The sequence below is a fragment of the Xenopus laevis genome, chromosome 3L, assembly GCF_017654675.1.
Source record: "Xenopus laevis strain J_2021 chromosome 3L, Xenopus_laevis_v10.1, whole genome shotgun sequence".
Taxonomy (NCBI): Eukaryota; Metazoa; Chordata; class Amphibia; order Anura; family Pipidae; genus Xenopus; species Xenopus laevis.
The window spans coordinates 132,302,579-132,318,918 of NC_054375.1; positions in this window are offsets into that span (position 1 = coordinate 132,302,579).

A 16,340-nucleotide genomic window follows, 5' to 3' on the forward strand; every position below is an offset into this window, starting at 1 on the left:
CTCAGTCCCGGTTTTAACAAATCCACATACATTTTTCAGTAATAGCAGCATATGTTTCCATGGTAATGGTAGAGATGAAAGTATGGTCTATTTCAGGGTTGGCCAACATGTGTCTCCCTTCATTTGTTGACCTACTACACAATGCCTAGGGTCCCTCTACTCCGCCTAGCATTCCTCTACTCCAAACAGAAAGCAACTAATGCATATGTTTAGCCTCTTAGATTGGATTACATTGCCATTGCAGCTGCATATGAAGAGTTCAATTTAATCATTCCCACTAATGCATGACAAGGGATACTGTCATAGGAAAAAAAAATTCAAAACGCATCAGTTATTAGTGTTGCTCCAGCAGAAATCTGCACTGAAATCTGTTTCTCAAAAGAGCAAAGAGATTTTTTTTATATTTAATTTTGAAATCTGACATGGGGCTAGACATATTATCAGTTTCCCAGATGACCCCAGTCATGTGACTTGTGCTCTGATAAACTTCAGTCACTCTTTACTGCTGTACTGCAAGATGGAGTGATATCACCCCTCCCTTCCCCTCCCCCCAGCCACCTAACAACAGAACAATGGAAAGGTAACCAGATAGCAGCTCCCTAACACAAGCACAGCACTCAATAGTAAAATCCAGGTCCCACTGTGACACATTCAGTTACATTGAGTAGGAGAAACAACAGCCTGCCAGAAAGCAGTTCCATAATGCAGCACTGGCTCTTTCTGAAAGCACATGACCAGGCAAAATGACCTGAGATGGCGCCTACACTCCAATATTACAACTAAAAAAATGTACTTGCTGGTTCAGGAATGAAATTTTATATTGTAGAGTGAATTATTTGCAGTGTAAACAGTGTCATTGAGAAATAAAAACTACATCATGAAAATCATGACATAACTCACACAGTAAAAGGAACATAAATTCTTTATACCTGCTAAATTATGTGCATGCCTGTAAACATAGTTTAAATTGTGTAGAAATCAAGAATATGCTAGTGCATTATACTCCTTTAAATATATAAGGAATGTGCTGAAAAAAATTTATCAGGGTGATTTATTGACCATTTCTCCAAAAACCCTACTGGTCTCACCCATCTGTACCACAGCACTGTAGGATAGGAACCAATCAGCAGCTTGGTGGACCTAATAGGGAACTAAAGCATGTCTTTGCTTGTGTGACTGCAGGGCTGTGATTGGCTGTTGCCCTCCTACTGTGCTTCTGGCAGGAAATGGTAGGACACACCTCTTTTGAAAAAGGGACAGTAGCAGGTCTCTTGGGAACTCCAATAAAGGAACCATTTTTAAAGGGCATATAAAGTCTAAAATAGAATAAGGCTAGAAATGCTGTATTTTGTATACTAAATATAAACATGAACTTACTGCACCACAAGCCTAATCAAACAAATAATTTATGCTTTCAAAGCGGGGTCACCATCTTGTAACTGTGCACATGCTCAGTGTGGTCTGGGCTGCTTAGGGATCGTCATAAACAAAGCTGCTTGAGTTCTGCATGGCTGGGAAGTAAGGCGGGGGCTCCCCCTGCTGTTCATAAGTATGATTGTTTCCCTGCTCAGCAGTTAGGGACCATCTGACAATTCCTATCCACAGCAGTAAATGAAGGGAGAATTTCACTGCATACAGTCAGGTTTCTTATAAAAACGGTACACATTTTTTAATTAAAGTATATTGGAGATATTTATCTTTTTCATTAAAGAAAGTAAAAATAGGATTTAATTTTTTTGCCTTTACATGCCCTTTAAAGATACTGGTCAATTTTTTTTGCCCAAAGCTGACACATATATTATTCATTATCGCTTACACTTTTAGGGGGTTTCATTTATGCTATATGTCTCTTTATAAGCGCAATGGCATTCAGCTTCTCCAATCATTGCACAGATTAAGGATCTTTCCATATTTTGGATCTCTATATTAAAAAAAATAAACATTAAATAAACCCAATAGGCTTGTTTTGCCTCCAATAAGGTTTCATTATATCTTAGATTGGATCAAGGACTTGATAGTCGATACGGCTTTACTATTACAGAAAAAGGAAATCATTTTAAAAAGTGTAAATTATGTATTATTATTATTATTATTGTACAATGTCTCTGGAATATATATATCTATATATATATAACAGAGTAGTAAAGCTCGCACTCACAGGTCTTATCAAAGCAAAAAAATGGTGTTTATTTAATAAAAAACAACTAACGTTTCGGCTTGCACTCAAGCCTTTCTCAAAGTGAGAAAGGCTTGAGTGCAAGCCGAAACGTTAGTTGTTTTTTATTAAATAAACACCATTTTTTTGCTTTGATAAGACCTGTGAGTGTGAGCTTTATTACTCTGTTATTTAATCTTTTGGGCGTTTTGCACCCAGGCAGCGATGACTTTTTGACGAGCTGTGCCGGCTTCCAACCTTTCTTATATATATACACCATGTTTTTTTTTTCTTGCATTTTGAGCTAGCGTGGTTCTTGTTTTGGGTGGTAAATTGTCCAAACTGACTATTTTAAAAGGCTTAGAGATCCTTCTTTACGCAGTACAAGAAATGGCAATAGAAACCACTCTCAAATAAAACCTCCAAACCATGGAATGTAAACTATTAAGAAAAATAATAAAAGCTCCATATATCAAATTTAAAAGCATGCAAAAACTCATATCAGACAAGTCAAATAACAAGTGATATTAAGTAGATCAAACAGTAAGTGATATCCAGCAGGTTAAACAATAAGATCTCGGTGAGAAGTAAGCACCAATGGTAAATTATGTTCCATTTACCTTTAGAACGAGAACATTCCATGTGGTGCCATGCTCCGTTAGGGAAAAAACAATGGCTAGATTTAGACTTGAGTTCTGATACTTCAACCGATATCCTGTGGAGCAAACAGTACACTTTTTGATGTATAGCCATAATTCACTCAGTTATTAGACCAATCTCAAAGAAATACATTTACAGGATATTAAATCAGTCGTAGAATTTCTACACTGAGCTGCTTTGATGTTTTGATGTACTAAATGACCAGCAGATAGTAGCCTCTCTGTTCACCCTAGTGCCATGTTCCAGGTAATGGGGGATACTGGTGATTCTCCAAATAAGTGAAGCAAAGGGGTTTTAATTAGACTCCCGTTGTTACGTGACTTGAGATTTGATTATATTTCATGCTGAGCTTCTTCTCTTGATTTCTGCTTTATGATTACAATCAGGTCTTCTATTGGGCTTGGGCAAACACACTTCTTAATCCATGTTCATACATTATTTAACAATCTGCCCTGAATACAAACAAAATAAGAAAATAGAATCAGCAAATGTCTAAAATGTAATCTCAACAATTCTAAAACAAAACTGTTTTATTCAGAGCAAAGAAAGGCTGATGCAAAGATAAAACCTCTTGACCCCGTTGTTTCAAATCCAATATCAAATACCAATGCTCATTCATTTCAAAGGGGCAAACTGTGTGTCTGTGCGTCTACGGTTTATAATTCAAGGTGGCTCCATATGTATTTTTTTAAGCTGAACAAAAAGAGAAAGATCGCAGACAACTCTTTTACCCTTAACCGATGCCAGTATTACAAGTGTTCCTGCTCTGTAATTGGTCCTATACCAAATAGCAAAAGTCAACAACATCCATTGATGGCTCCTCATACTACACAATATGATAGATAGCAGGAAAACAATAAACCAAAAAGGAAGTATTTATCACGTATTTGAATTAGCCAGCAAGCTAGATATCCACAGAATCAAAGACAGAATAAACAACTGTATGTCGGCACTGTGCATGTGTATATAAATGCCCATAGATTACAACCCTAATGCCTACTGCCTTCTGCAATTGTCAGAAAGCACCAACTGATGCTGTTGACCTATAACTTCCACTAATTTCTAAGAGCCAAACTTTAATTCAACAACTGGTGGAGGGATTCAGACTGGACATCCTGGCATTAGACACATCTCCTCAATAGATAATGAATGAGAGGAGGATGTGGAAGGACCTTATGATGTATTTTATAGGTCCCTCGATAAAGGATTGCTAAGGTAAATAAGAACTTCACAACCAAACTGCTGATGAAATACCAAACAGGAGTGCTCCTGAAGAAAAAGCTGAAATAACTTAAAGAAACACAAAAAAATAAAAATGAAGACCAACTGCAAATCAGAATATTGACACCTACATCATACTAAGGTGAAGGTGGGGGGGTTGTTAGGGGGGAGGGGCAGTTTTGGGGGTGGTCTTGTTAGGGAGTAGGGTTCAGTTTTGGAAGGTGGAATTAGGAGGGGTCCTTTTGGGGGGTTATAAGGGGGTGGAAGGGGTAGTAGTTTTGGGGGTTCTGTTGGTAGGGAGTAGGGGGCAGTTTTGGGGGTGGTCTTGTTAGGGAGTAGGGTTCAGTTTTGGAAGGTGGAGTTAGGAGGGGTCCTTTTGGGGGGTTATAAGGGGGTGGAAGGGGTTCAGTTTTGGGGGGTGGTGCTGTTGTTAGGGAGTAGGGATCAGTTTGGGGGTAATAAGGGGGTGCTGTTAGTAGGGGTCAGTTTGGGGGTAACAAGGGGTTGCTGTTGGTAGAGGTTCAGTTTTGGGGGGCAGTACTGTTGTTAGGGAGTAGGGGTCAGTTTGGGGGTAATAAGGGGTGATGTTAGTAGGGGTCAGTTTGGGGGTAATAAGGGGTTGCTGTTGGTAGAGGTTCAGTTTTGGGGGGCGGTGCTGTTGTTAGGGAGTAGGGGTCAGTTTGGGGGTAATAAGGGGGTGCTGTTAGTAGGGGTCAGTTTGGGAGGTAACAAGAGGTTGCTCTTGGTAGGGGTCAGTTCTGGGGGACAGTGCTGTTGTTAGGGAGTAGGGGTCAGTTTGGGGCACTAAAAAGCCACAATAGCTTGAGTCCAAGCCCCCAGACTGGCCAGCGCCTGTTTGCCGCACAGCTATCTCTCCTTTAATAACTAATACCAATAATCATTCTTCAATTTACATCAAAGCTGAGCAAGCAAGGATAAGCCTTCCAACATGTTCTCTCAAAGTGATACTGACACGTTCCTTTAAAAATCATAGGAACCTGTCAGTATGAAGTAAATACTGCACAAGAAATATTTCCCCTCAAAGCCCCCGCAAAGCCACACTCACCGACCCTCTGACCGCCCTAAAAGATCTCCTCAACTATTTCGTACATCTTCCGGGTTGCTTCACTGACGCAGGACTGGGGGTGGCGCAATCCTTCCCTTACGAATCAAAACAGGACTTCAGCCTATGGAAGGATCGCTCCGCCCCAGCCCTGCGTCAGTGAAGCAACCCGGAAGATCAGTCAGTAGTGTGAGCGAGTCGGCTGCGAAAGGTGCGCAGGGCTTGGGGCGGCTTTGAGGGGGACCTTTGCGGGGGAAATATTCCTTGCAGCATTTTCTTCATGCTGACACGTTCCTATGATTTTTATAGGAACGTGTCAGAATCGCTTTAAGTTGGCTATACACGTAGAGATCTGCTCGTCTGGCGATTTTGCCTTCGATATGCCCACAATGAGGTGGGCGATAGGCTGATCCGATCGTGGGACCTAGGGCCCAACGATTGAATCATAATGCAGCCAATACGGCAGACGCATTGCAGGACCACATCAACGAATCATGCGGCTGATATCCGACATGATTTTTAACCCTGCCTGATCAACATCTAGTTGACTTTCGGCCAGATATCGATTGAGAAAGCCAGTCGAAGGGCCCTACACACAGGCCGATAAGCTGATGAGTTGGTCTGTCGGCAGCTTTTATCAGCCCGTGTACATCCAGCTTTAGCCTTAGCCATCTCCTTGAGGTAACTATAACTTATTTCTGATTTACAAGCCCTTGGTCACAATGTCCTCCTTTAATTTGTGCCCATACAAATGTACCATTGAGGTAACCCCTGTGTCATTTGGAGTACCATCAAAAGGGTTGTTTAAGAGGGGGCGTGGCCTGCATGGGGAAAGGCTAGGACGTGTGCCGTGTGAGCTCCGACCTGGGGCGCAATAATACTGCTATTATCCTGTTGATACCCGTGAAATTCGTAATCCTGCCAAGAGGCAAGTACCTTACCAGGGTGGCAGCTACTCCCGATGGTGCGGAGAGGTCGGAGCAAAAGCGCAGCACAAGCGAAATCATCAAGGCGCACCATGTCAAATCAAAATGGCGCCGAACCGTCTGCACGCAGCATGACGCCTGAACACACACTGGGCGCTCGGGATGCGGCTGCACAAAGGCTTGCGCAGTTTGTAAGAGACCCACAGGCTCAGCGACCAGCTAAAGGTGAGACTAGTTGTCCACAGGGAACTGATTCCCAGCGGTTTGAAACTCCAGGGAAGGCCACAATGCCTGATCCAGTACCCCAGGCCTCACTAAGCCCTGAGCCAGCAGAACCCACGTTAAATGAGGTTCTGTGTGCAATTACATCTAATCACGCTGTGCTCATGGGGAAAATTGATGAGCTTAAAACTGACTTTGCGATTCTAAAACATGACACACAAAAGCTAAGAGAGAGAACGGGGGAAGCTGAGAGGCGGATCAGTGATCTGGAAGACCTTACTCGCCCCATTCCGGGCCGCCTAACTGCTGCAGAATCGCATATTGCTTTATTGGTGACTAAGGCGGATGATTTGGAGAATAGGCTCCGAAGGAATAACATCAGGGTCCTGGGGCTACCTGAGAGGGCAGAAGGAGCTGCAACAGAAAGATTCATTGAACAGTGGCTTACTAGCACCTTTGGCCAATCGTCATTCTCATCGGCTTTTACAGTGGAGAGAGCTCATAGAGTTCCAGGGAAGCCACCCCCGCCAGGTGCCCCCCCGCGACCCCTAATAGCACGTTTGCTAAACTATAGGGATAGGGCTGCGGCTCTGGCAGCGGCTAGACAAGCAGGAGAGATTCTTTATGAAAATCAAAGAATCTCCATATACCCCGACTTCTCTACAGAGGTAAGAAAACAGAGAGCAAGGTTCACAGAGGCAAAGAGGCTCCTGCGGCAGAAACAGCTATCATATGCCATGTTGTTCCCGGCGAGACTGAGGGTCAATCTCAGTGGTAAAGCCTATTTCTTCACCAAGCCGGAGGAGGTCATACAATGGATGGAGGAGAGACCACGCGACTCCCCACGCAGGGAATGATGAGGATTTACATGCAGCTTGGAATATGGAGGTGCCATACCTAGTGTATGGGCGGTTGTGATTGGCATTGTGGCTCCAGCTCACCTTTTTCTTTATTGTCCTGGACACATTCGCTTATCCAGATTTCTACTTGGTTACATCTGTGACTTCTCGCAGGACAGGTAATGGTTTTTATATTACTGCCTAACGGGACACATTATCAGTATATCTATCTTGCCCCAGGTTGGAGGGCACCGGTGTGGACTGTTGGTGGGCACCTCCTGGACTGGACTCTGTGCGGGTACTAACCCCACGACAAAGTTAAGGCTTGTTTAAGTTACGGGCAGTAAACTCACTTGCAGTATGTTTATGAAGTGGGTGGGGAAAAGGGTTTTTGGTTATGAATGTTTTGTTGCTTGGTGTCACATGTAACGGAAGGTTATGTAGGGTTCTACAACTGCGGTTTGGCAGACAACTGCCCATGATATCTAGTACGATAACGGATAGGAAAATTGAGAAACATGGCATCAGTTAAAATCTTATCGTGAAATGTGAGGGGTATGGGGGACGCCATAAAAAGAAGATTGGTCTTTGATTTTATAAGTAGACATAGACCCCAATTGATATTCTTACAGGAAACTCACTTGGTGGGCGGGAAAACGCTGTCCATGAAAAAGCCTTGGATAGCTACGATGTATCACTCAGTGTATTCAAGCTATTCTAGGGGGGTCTCTGTTCTGATATGTAGATCGTGAAGCAGAAATTCTCTCTCCCTGGCACCGCACCTGGCCACGGTTATTTCACCGGATCAAACGGGCTTCATGCCGGGTCGCACTACTGACATTAATATCCGACGGCTGTTTACTAATATTTCAGTAGTGCATGATACCCGAGGTGAGAGGGTGGTAGCGTCATTGGATAATGAGAAGGCGTTTGATTCGGTGGAATGGAACTATTTATGGGCCACAATGAGGAGGGTGGGTGTGCCCATAGAATACATCAAATGGGTGCAGGCACTTTACCACTTCCCGGTGGGCAAGATTAGAACCAACACCAAAGTGTCAAAGGCCTTGGCAATTGGAAGGGGCACTAGACAAGGTTGCCCCCTGTCCCCTCTTCTCTTCCCTCTTGCCATGGAACCAATGGCCTGTCGCATCAAACTTTCGCAGGAGGTGAAGGGGTTACACCTGGGTTCGTGTAGGGAAATTATCTCCATGTATGCAGATGACACTCTCCTTTATCTTCCTAATCCGAATTATGCTCTCACTGGGGCACTGGCCATAATAAACTCACACACAAGGTATTCAGGGCTGAAGATCAACTGGTCTAAATCAGTGCTTTTCCCCATTGACCCCCTCCCGCCGAACCTACCTCAGAATGTCCATGGTCTTCAGTGGGCGGAAACCTTTAAATACTTGGGCATATGGGTACATTTGGATCTCCAGAAATATGTTGATTTGAACGTACAACCCATCCTCAAATATATACTGGAAAGAAGGGAAGCTTGGGTGCATCTCCCCCTTACCCTACTAGGTAGAATTAACTTGTTTAAGATGATAATCCTTCCAAAACTCACATATGTATTTCGACAGGCCCCGCTTGGCATACACAAAGCTATTTTTACCAAACTAAAGAGTATGATGTTGTCCCTATTTTGGAACAATGCTCCACCCAGGTTAGCCTTGAGCACTCTGCAGCTCCCTATTACTCAGTGCGGTTTAGCGGCTCCTAACCTCTTCTGGTACTACTTGGCGTCACAATTGGTGGTGGCGAAAAGCTGGGTCACTCCTTCTCCCACTAACACGGCAACGCTCCTGGAAGCACAAATAGTGGGTTCTTGGGAAGGTTTAAAGAATCTGCTGTATAGGGGTACCTCCCTTTCTCAGAATTTGTCACCCTTAATGTCTACCACAATCGCAGTGTGGCGCACTGTTTTGCAATTTTACCCCAAATGTCAGCCGCACTGTTCGGGATTCTCCCCACTGTGGTGTAATCCCAGACTCCAGCATCTCCGCAATATCCCAGACCCGCAGCTATGGGCACGATATGGCATTAAGTACCTCTCCGACGTTATGCCTGATGGTAACCTCAGTTCCTTTCAGGACTTGAAGCAGAAATTCTCTCTCCCTAATCCAATGCTCTTTAGGTATTTGCAACTGAGGCATGCTATAGCAATTCAATTTAAGTCTGGCCCACCGGACACTACCCCCAGGAAAGTAGAATTAGACATTCGCTCAGAGGCTATTAGGAAACCTCTTTCATACTTTTATGCCCAACTGGTCAGGGTTGGTAGTCCCTCACTCACCAAACTGCTAACTAGGTGGCAGCAGGATATCCCTGGGCTTACTTCGGAGGAATGGGAGGAGATTCTGGAATTGAGTTTGGATGGGATTATCTGCAGTAGGGATAGAATGACCCAATTGAATTACCTGCATAGAATATATCTTACTCCCTACAGGCTGAATAAAATGAACCATGATTTGAGAGATGAATGCCCCAGATGTTCTAACTCGCCAGCAAACTTTATGCACATGATTTGGAACTGCCCGGTTATGCAGACGTTTTGGGGAGAGGTCAGTCGAATCATTAGTGTTAAAACTGGTATCCCACTGCCACTGCATCCTAAGGTGTTGATATTGAATCTGCTGGGGGAGATCTCCCACAACAGGGCGCAGAGGACGCTTCTAATCACTTTATGTATGTACGCAAAAAAAGCTATAGCTTTGAAATGGAAATCTAGAGGGGGTCCAACGGTACAGGGCTGGGAGCAACTCATCAACAGTGCGCTCCCCCTGCATAAACTCACATATATGAGGAGGGGCTGTCTGGAGAAATTCAATAAAATTTGGGCACCTTGGTCAGAGGAGGATGAGAGTCTGGGCTAACTGCAGTAGATGAACATATCTGTATGTTACACTGTTTTTTTTTATTTTTCTATGTATAAGTAATTGGAATGAACCTGTGTATAATAACCTGAAAGTGAAGGATGGCATCAAGCTGGTTACTGTTTGTAAAGATTGTTTATTTGGTTAATGTGCAGGAACACTGAGATGCAATGCTATTATATAACTGTATTTCTGTATTGCTATGATTGCACAATAAAAGAATTGTAAAAAAAAAAAAAAGGGTTGTTTACCTTTAAAATAGCTTAGTATGATTTAAAGTGTGATATTCTGAGACAATTTGCAATTGGTTTTCATTTTTTATTATGTGTGGTTTTTGAGTTATTTCGCTTCTTATTCTGCAGCTCTCCAGTTTTGTTAATCTGGTTGCTAGGATCCAAGTTACCCTAGCAACCATGCATTGATATGAATAAGTGACTGGAATATAAATAGGAGAGGGCCTGAATAGAAAGATTATAAAAAGAAGCAATAACAATAAAATGTGTAGCCTTACAGAGCATTTGTTTTCAGATGGGGTCCCTGACCCCCATTTGAAAGCTGGAAAGAGTCATAAGAATAATTTTAAAAAATACAAAAAATGAAGGCCAATTGAACAGTTACTTAGAATTAGCCATTCTTTATCATACTACATTTTTAATTTAAAGGTGACCCACCCCTTTAAATTGAATATCTTTAGGTCTACAGCAAGAACTATGTCCCTTACAGTTATCTCCATACTCACAATATGTGCTCAATTATCCCATATTCATTTTACTGCTGTTTCCCATCCCAGAAGTAAAACAGCACTATACTCAATATGCTTATTCTCCAGCCACAATTCTAGTTACATGTTCCCTATTTATACTTTCTTTCAAACACAGTCAATGGTATACCTGAGACTGGGCAAATAGTTCAGCTTTTGCTGGCAGCAATTTCCTAAAATGACAGAATGACTGTATGCCTCTGCTACTCCACTGCAATAAAGGTGTTAAACCATTTCTGTTTAGGAGCTCTAAACTGCTTTGTGTTTTTAATGGATTAACCAGTGCAGTGTCTCTGTAGTCACAAGGTTTGAAAATATATAGCAAGTCTATTACATCCTTCCCTAGCTATAAATAAGATTTATACATAGCCCATGGGGATTTTCCATTAAAAGTTCATAAATCAACTTGCGCATTTCGTCTTTTTCATCCGCAGTCATGCAAAGCCGGCGGCCGGGAAAATAAGAGTAAGAAGATGAGCAGGTGAAAAAATAAAATATACAAACGTCCTATAAAGAAACAAATAAGGGTGTTTTGATCTTTCTAATCTAGTCTAATACACTAGAATTAACTAGGGCGAAGAAGCAAAAATCTGTCAGGGACAGAGGTGTAATTAGGGGACAAAGGCTGTGCTGTTGTATTTAGGCGAGTGAAGCATAAAAGAGGGTGTTTATGGGGTAACTGATTCAATATCAAGTTATCCTTTTATATTATTTTTCTAAACAAGGCACAGTCCAGCTCTTTACTATGGAGACAGAAGTGATATAGTCGTATTTAGGGGACAGAAGTTGTATCATTTCAAATACACTCAGTAAACCAAACATTCTAATGAAAAGAGTCATTGTGCCCTCCAGTGTTTCTGCAGAATTGTGCCTAAGAAGACCCATGGTTACATTTATTATTGGTGTATTATTCCATGTTTTATTGGTGTATTATTCCATGTGTTATTGGTGTATTATTCCATGTATTATTGGTGTATTATTCCATGTATTATTGGTGTATTATTGGTGTCTCTGTGTACAAGAATGAGAAACAAAAGCATTTTTCCTGCTTCTGTGTACGAGAATGAGAAACAAAAATATTTCCTGCTACGAAGAAGTCCATCTATGGCCCCATACTAGTTTCATGTACGGAGATGGTAACACAGTAAAAGGTCTATGGGAGGTGATGAGGACACTTGTGGCCAGCCAGCATAGGGGGATGATGGAAGCCTAAGTCATTCTGTGGGGGGAGAAACAGACAGAATAATAATCCATCTAAATACAGGTACGGGACCTGTTATCAAGAATGCTCAGGACTTTGAGTTTTTTGAATGATGGATCTTTCCATAATTTAGATACTCCTATCTTATATCTACTAGAAAATTACGTAAACAGTCAATAAACCCAATAGGCTGGTTTTGCTCCCAATAATTAATTTATTGGGAGCAAAAATTGGGAGAAAAGATTAATTACAGTATATCTTAGGTGCGATCAAGTACAAGGTACTGTTTTATTATTACAGAGAAAAGGAAAAATGTGGATTATTTGGATAAAATAGACTCTATGGGGCAAATTCACTAAGCGCCGAAGCGCCGAACGCTAGCGTTAATTCGCTAGCGTTTGGCATTTTCGTTACTGCGCAAATTCACTAACGAACGCTGGCGTAGTTTCGCTAGTGTTACTTCGCACCCTTACGCCAGGCGAATTTTTGCTAGCGACGTAACTACGCAAATTCACTAACTTGCGCAGTGTACTGAACGCTACCTTTTACGCTAGACTTCCTTCGCCACCTCAGACCTGGCGAAGCACAATAGAGTAGATAGGGATTGTTTCAAGAAAAGTCAAAATTTTTTCTAAGTCCCAAAAAACGCTGGCGTGTTTTCTACATTATGGGTGATAGGCTGAAAAAGAGCGAACATTTTTTTGGGGCTCCCCTCCTTCCCCCCTACATTTCCTGACTCATGGCAACTTACCTAGACAGTGGGCACATGTGTAGGGCAAAATAAAATTTTATTTGATGATTTGAAGGTTTTCTTGGCATTTTTTGTAGTACTGATACGTATTCCTCCATTGAAATTTGAATTTGGCGCCGTATGCAAATTAGCCTTCGCTAGCGTAACTTCGCTTTACATAGCAAATCAACGCTAGCGAAACTTCGCAACCTTACGCTACTCCTGAGCGCAACTTCGGATTTTAGTGAATTTGCGGAGCGGTGGCGAAACTACGCCTGGCGAAGTGGGCGAAGTGCGGCGAAGTGCGGCGAAGCGCGGCGAAGTTGCGCCTGGCGCAACTTCGAATCTTAGTGAATTTGCCCCCATGGGAGATGGCCATTCATTTCTGGATAATGGATTTCAGATAACGGATCAATACCTGTACGAAGAGAAAATAAAAACAAGAAGCAGTGGAGACCATTTAACATTGTTTAGGTTCCCCATAAACTGTACTAAGAGCTATGTAATGTGTGTATTTGTTCAGTTCTTACATACTAATTTGTTTAAGGGCCATAGCAAACGCAATTTTGCTACAAAAATGTACCTCATTAAATAGATTAAAGTCTGGGCAGTTGCTCTCCATTGGCAAAATCTTTTTCCCCTTAGGGCAAAGACAAGCAATCAATTCTCTCTCCAGTTTATTATGTACCTTTTTAAGGGCAAGTTCACTTTAATATAATACACAAAAGCCATTTATAAATGGCAAGCTATATAAGCAGTACTTAGTGTTTTCATTGGTTATCAACAGAGCGTAATGGTGTTCGTTTTTGTCACACAACTCATAGAAACATGTGCATCATAAGAGTTATTCAATATAAGAGCTCCATGGCCTGTATGAAAGCAATTAGCCTGCAGCCTTTATATGTTTTACAGTAGAATGTAGGTTATTCTCTATGAGAACAAAAAAATTTCCAGCAGTTTCATCTGGTTTTGGATTTATTAAAAATTTTCCATTTTTGATCCATTTTCTGATATTTAGGAAACTTTAAACTAATCAACACATACACATTATAAAAACTGCTAAAGGTGCCAATCGTTAGCGCTTGTTAAAATTTACAGAGGGAGGCTAATCCAGCCCCTGACTAGTTAGCAGCTCAGTACATGGGGGTGGTAGTAATGGTCTTAGCATTATAAATAAATATAATGTCTTGAGGCGATGTCGCCAATCAAGCGGATCTCTCCCCGATATGCCCACATTGAGGTGGGCGATATCGGGCTGATCCGATCATGGGCACTAGGGCCCAACAATCGGATCATAATCCATCTGATACAGGCAGTCGGATCATGGGACCACATAAATGCACCGATTCGGCCGCTATCCAAATGGATTTTTTAACCTGCCTGATCGAGATCTGCCCAACTTTCAGCCACTTATCGATCAGGGAAGCCCGTCGGATGGCCCCACCCATGGGTAAATAAGCTGCCGAGTAGGTCTTTCACCAGCTTTTATCGGCCCGTGTATGGGGGCCTTTAGCTGCATTGTTAGTGAGTCGTCTTTTAACTGAGGCTGGGCCTACAGAGGAACCCATGTAATTGGGTAGTACTCATTTGTGCTCTGAAGAAAACAGTTGTAGGCGTCCTACCGAGCATAAAGGGCATTTCAGCAATTTTCTGGAAAGTATTCCTTTCAGTCCTCTTAGATTGGGATACGGGTTGCGTAAAAAGTTCTGCTTTCTTAGATTTCAGGACAGCAGGGAACTTCTTAGCTGTTAATTATGTAGAAAGACACAGCATACCCACACAGCCCCTTGTTCTACCAGCATAAACTATTGGCAGTGGTAGTTCCTTAGGATGGGGGTTATTGTCTGCTCAATCGGAAAATCTATGGGTACTAATCATTTTGAACAGATTCACTTTCTAATTATTAATTGTCCTCATACTCTGGTGATTCTAGGCCTCCCCTGGATACAGAAATACAATCCTCAAGTGGATTGGGTTTCTAACAAGATCCTTCAAAGGGGAGCAGGCTATGAGGTATCTTGTCTAAAATTTCCCCAGGTCAGATAGTATTATTTGGCCTGTAGAGGCTGTAAAAGCTGTAGCATCCAGCTTCTAGCATTCGGCTATGCCAGGCTCTCAGGCTGTGATCATACAGTCAGACTTGTGTGGAAACCTGGGAGATGGACCACCAAGGGGCGCACTGAGAAAGAGCAATCAGGGAGAGCAGGGCAGTGGGCTCTGGTCTCTTCTTTGATGGATACTCATGTGGCACAACAGAGAAAGCACCAGAGAATGGGGGCTATACCAGGCTCTTAGGCTGTGATCATACCGTGAGGCTTGCATGGGAACCCTCACCAAGAGGAGCACTGAGAAAAGACCAACCAGGGAGAGCAGGGCAAAGTGCTCTGGGCTCATTCTTGTTCGATGCTCAGGACAGAGAAATGCCAGAGGGTAGGGGCTATGCCCAGCCTATGATCGAATGTTAGGCTTGCACAGAAACCTGTGGTATGGATCATCATGGAGTGTGCTACGAGAAACCAGGGAGAGCAAGGCAAAGGGCTCTGGGCTCCTCCTTGGTAGATGCAAAAAATTGCATGTCAACTGGGCCACATTTGGTGGAGGGGACTCCACCAAAGCTGTGACATCTGATCACAGATGTAAATATTGGTGTTGCAGTGACAACAGATAACAGAATAGAACATTTAGGGCTCATTGCCTTATAACCCTTTGCTTTCTCCCTAGTCAGACCAAAACTATGCGGAACAGCCAACATTATTCAGATATTTTTCTCCAAGCTGTTAAGATGGATACGGCACATATTCTTTATTAAGTTGGTAAGTAGGGATGTAGCGAACTGCCAATTTGGTGTTCGCGAACGCCGTTCGCGAACACCGGCAAAAAATGCGAACGTTCGCGAACAGGTCGCGAACTTCGAACACCCGCTAAAATCGTTCGATTCGAACGATCGAAGGATTTTAATCATTCGATCGAATGCTTACAATCGTTCGAACGAATGGAAATCGTTAGATTTTTAGCGGTCGAAGGAATTCGAATGGTCGAATGGTCGAACGATTTGTATTCGAATCGAACGCGAACTCAAAATGCGAACGTCGCGCGACGTTCGCGAACATTCGGCGGACGCGAACGGTCGAAGTTCGCGCGAACAGTTCGCTACATCCCTATTGGTAAGTAGTATGTCCTTTCTTTTGTAAGATCTAGTAAATAGGACTTTTATCCTTTTATTCTTAGTCTTTTAATATGAATTATGAACAGTTTCTTTGCTCAAATAATGCTTCCATAGAATCTGCAATTAAATTTGCCTTCTTTGTGTCTGACAGGTCTCTGAAGAAATGCTGAAAAACAATCCTGATGCCACTAAGCTTAGCAGTAAGTATGGATTTTGCGCTGGTATATTTTACAGTAATGGCAGTGATCAGAGATGTATTTTTCATTATTAGGCACATTGCACATGTAGCGCTATAGTAAATTGTGTGCTATGTTACACTACTATTGAGCTCAACTCCCAATATTGTGCTCTGGATGAGACCTATAATCTTAGGGAGTAAGCCCTCGCAGCAGTGTGGAGGCAGGGTGTAGTGCAACTGTAACTGGATACAGGGTATAATAATTGGGCGCCAGTGGTTCTTATATAAATATAAGGTCCAATAAATCTATTCAATAGATTTATTGGACATATACAAT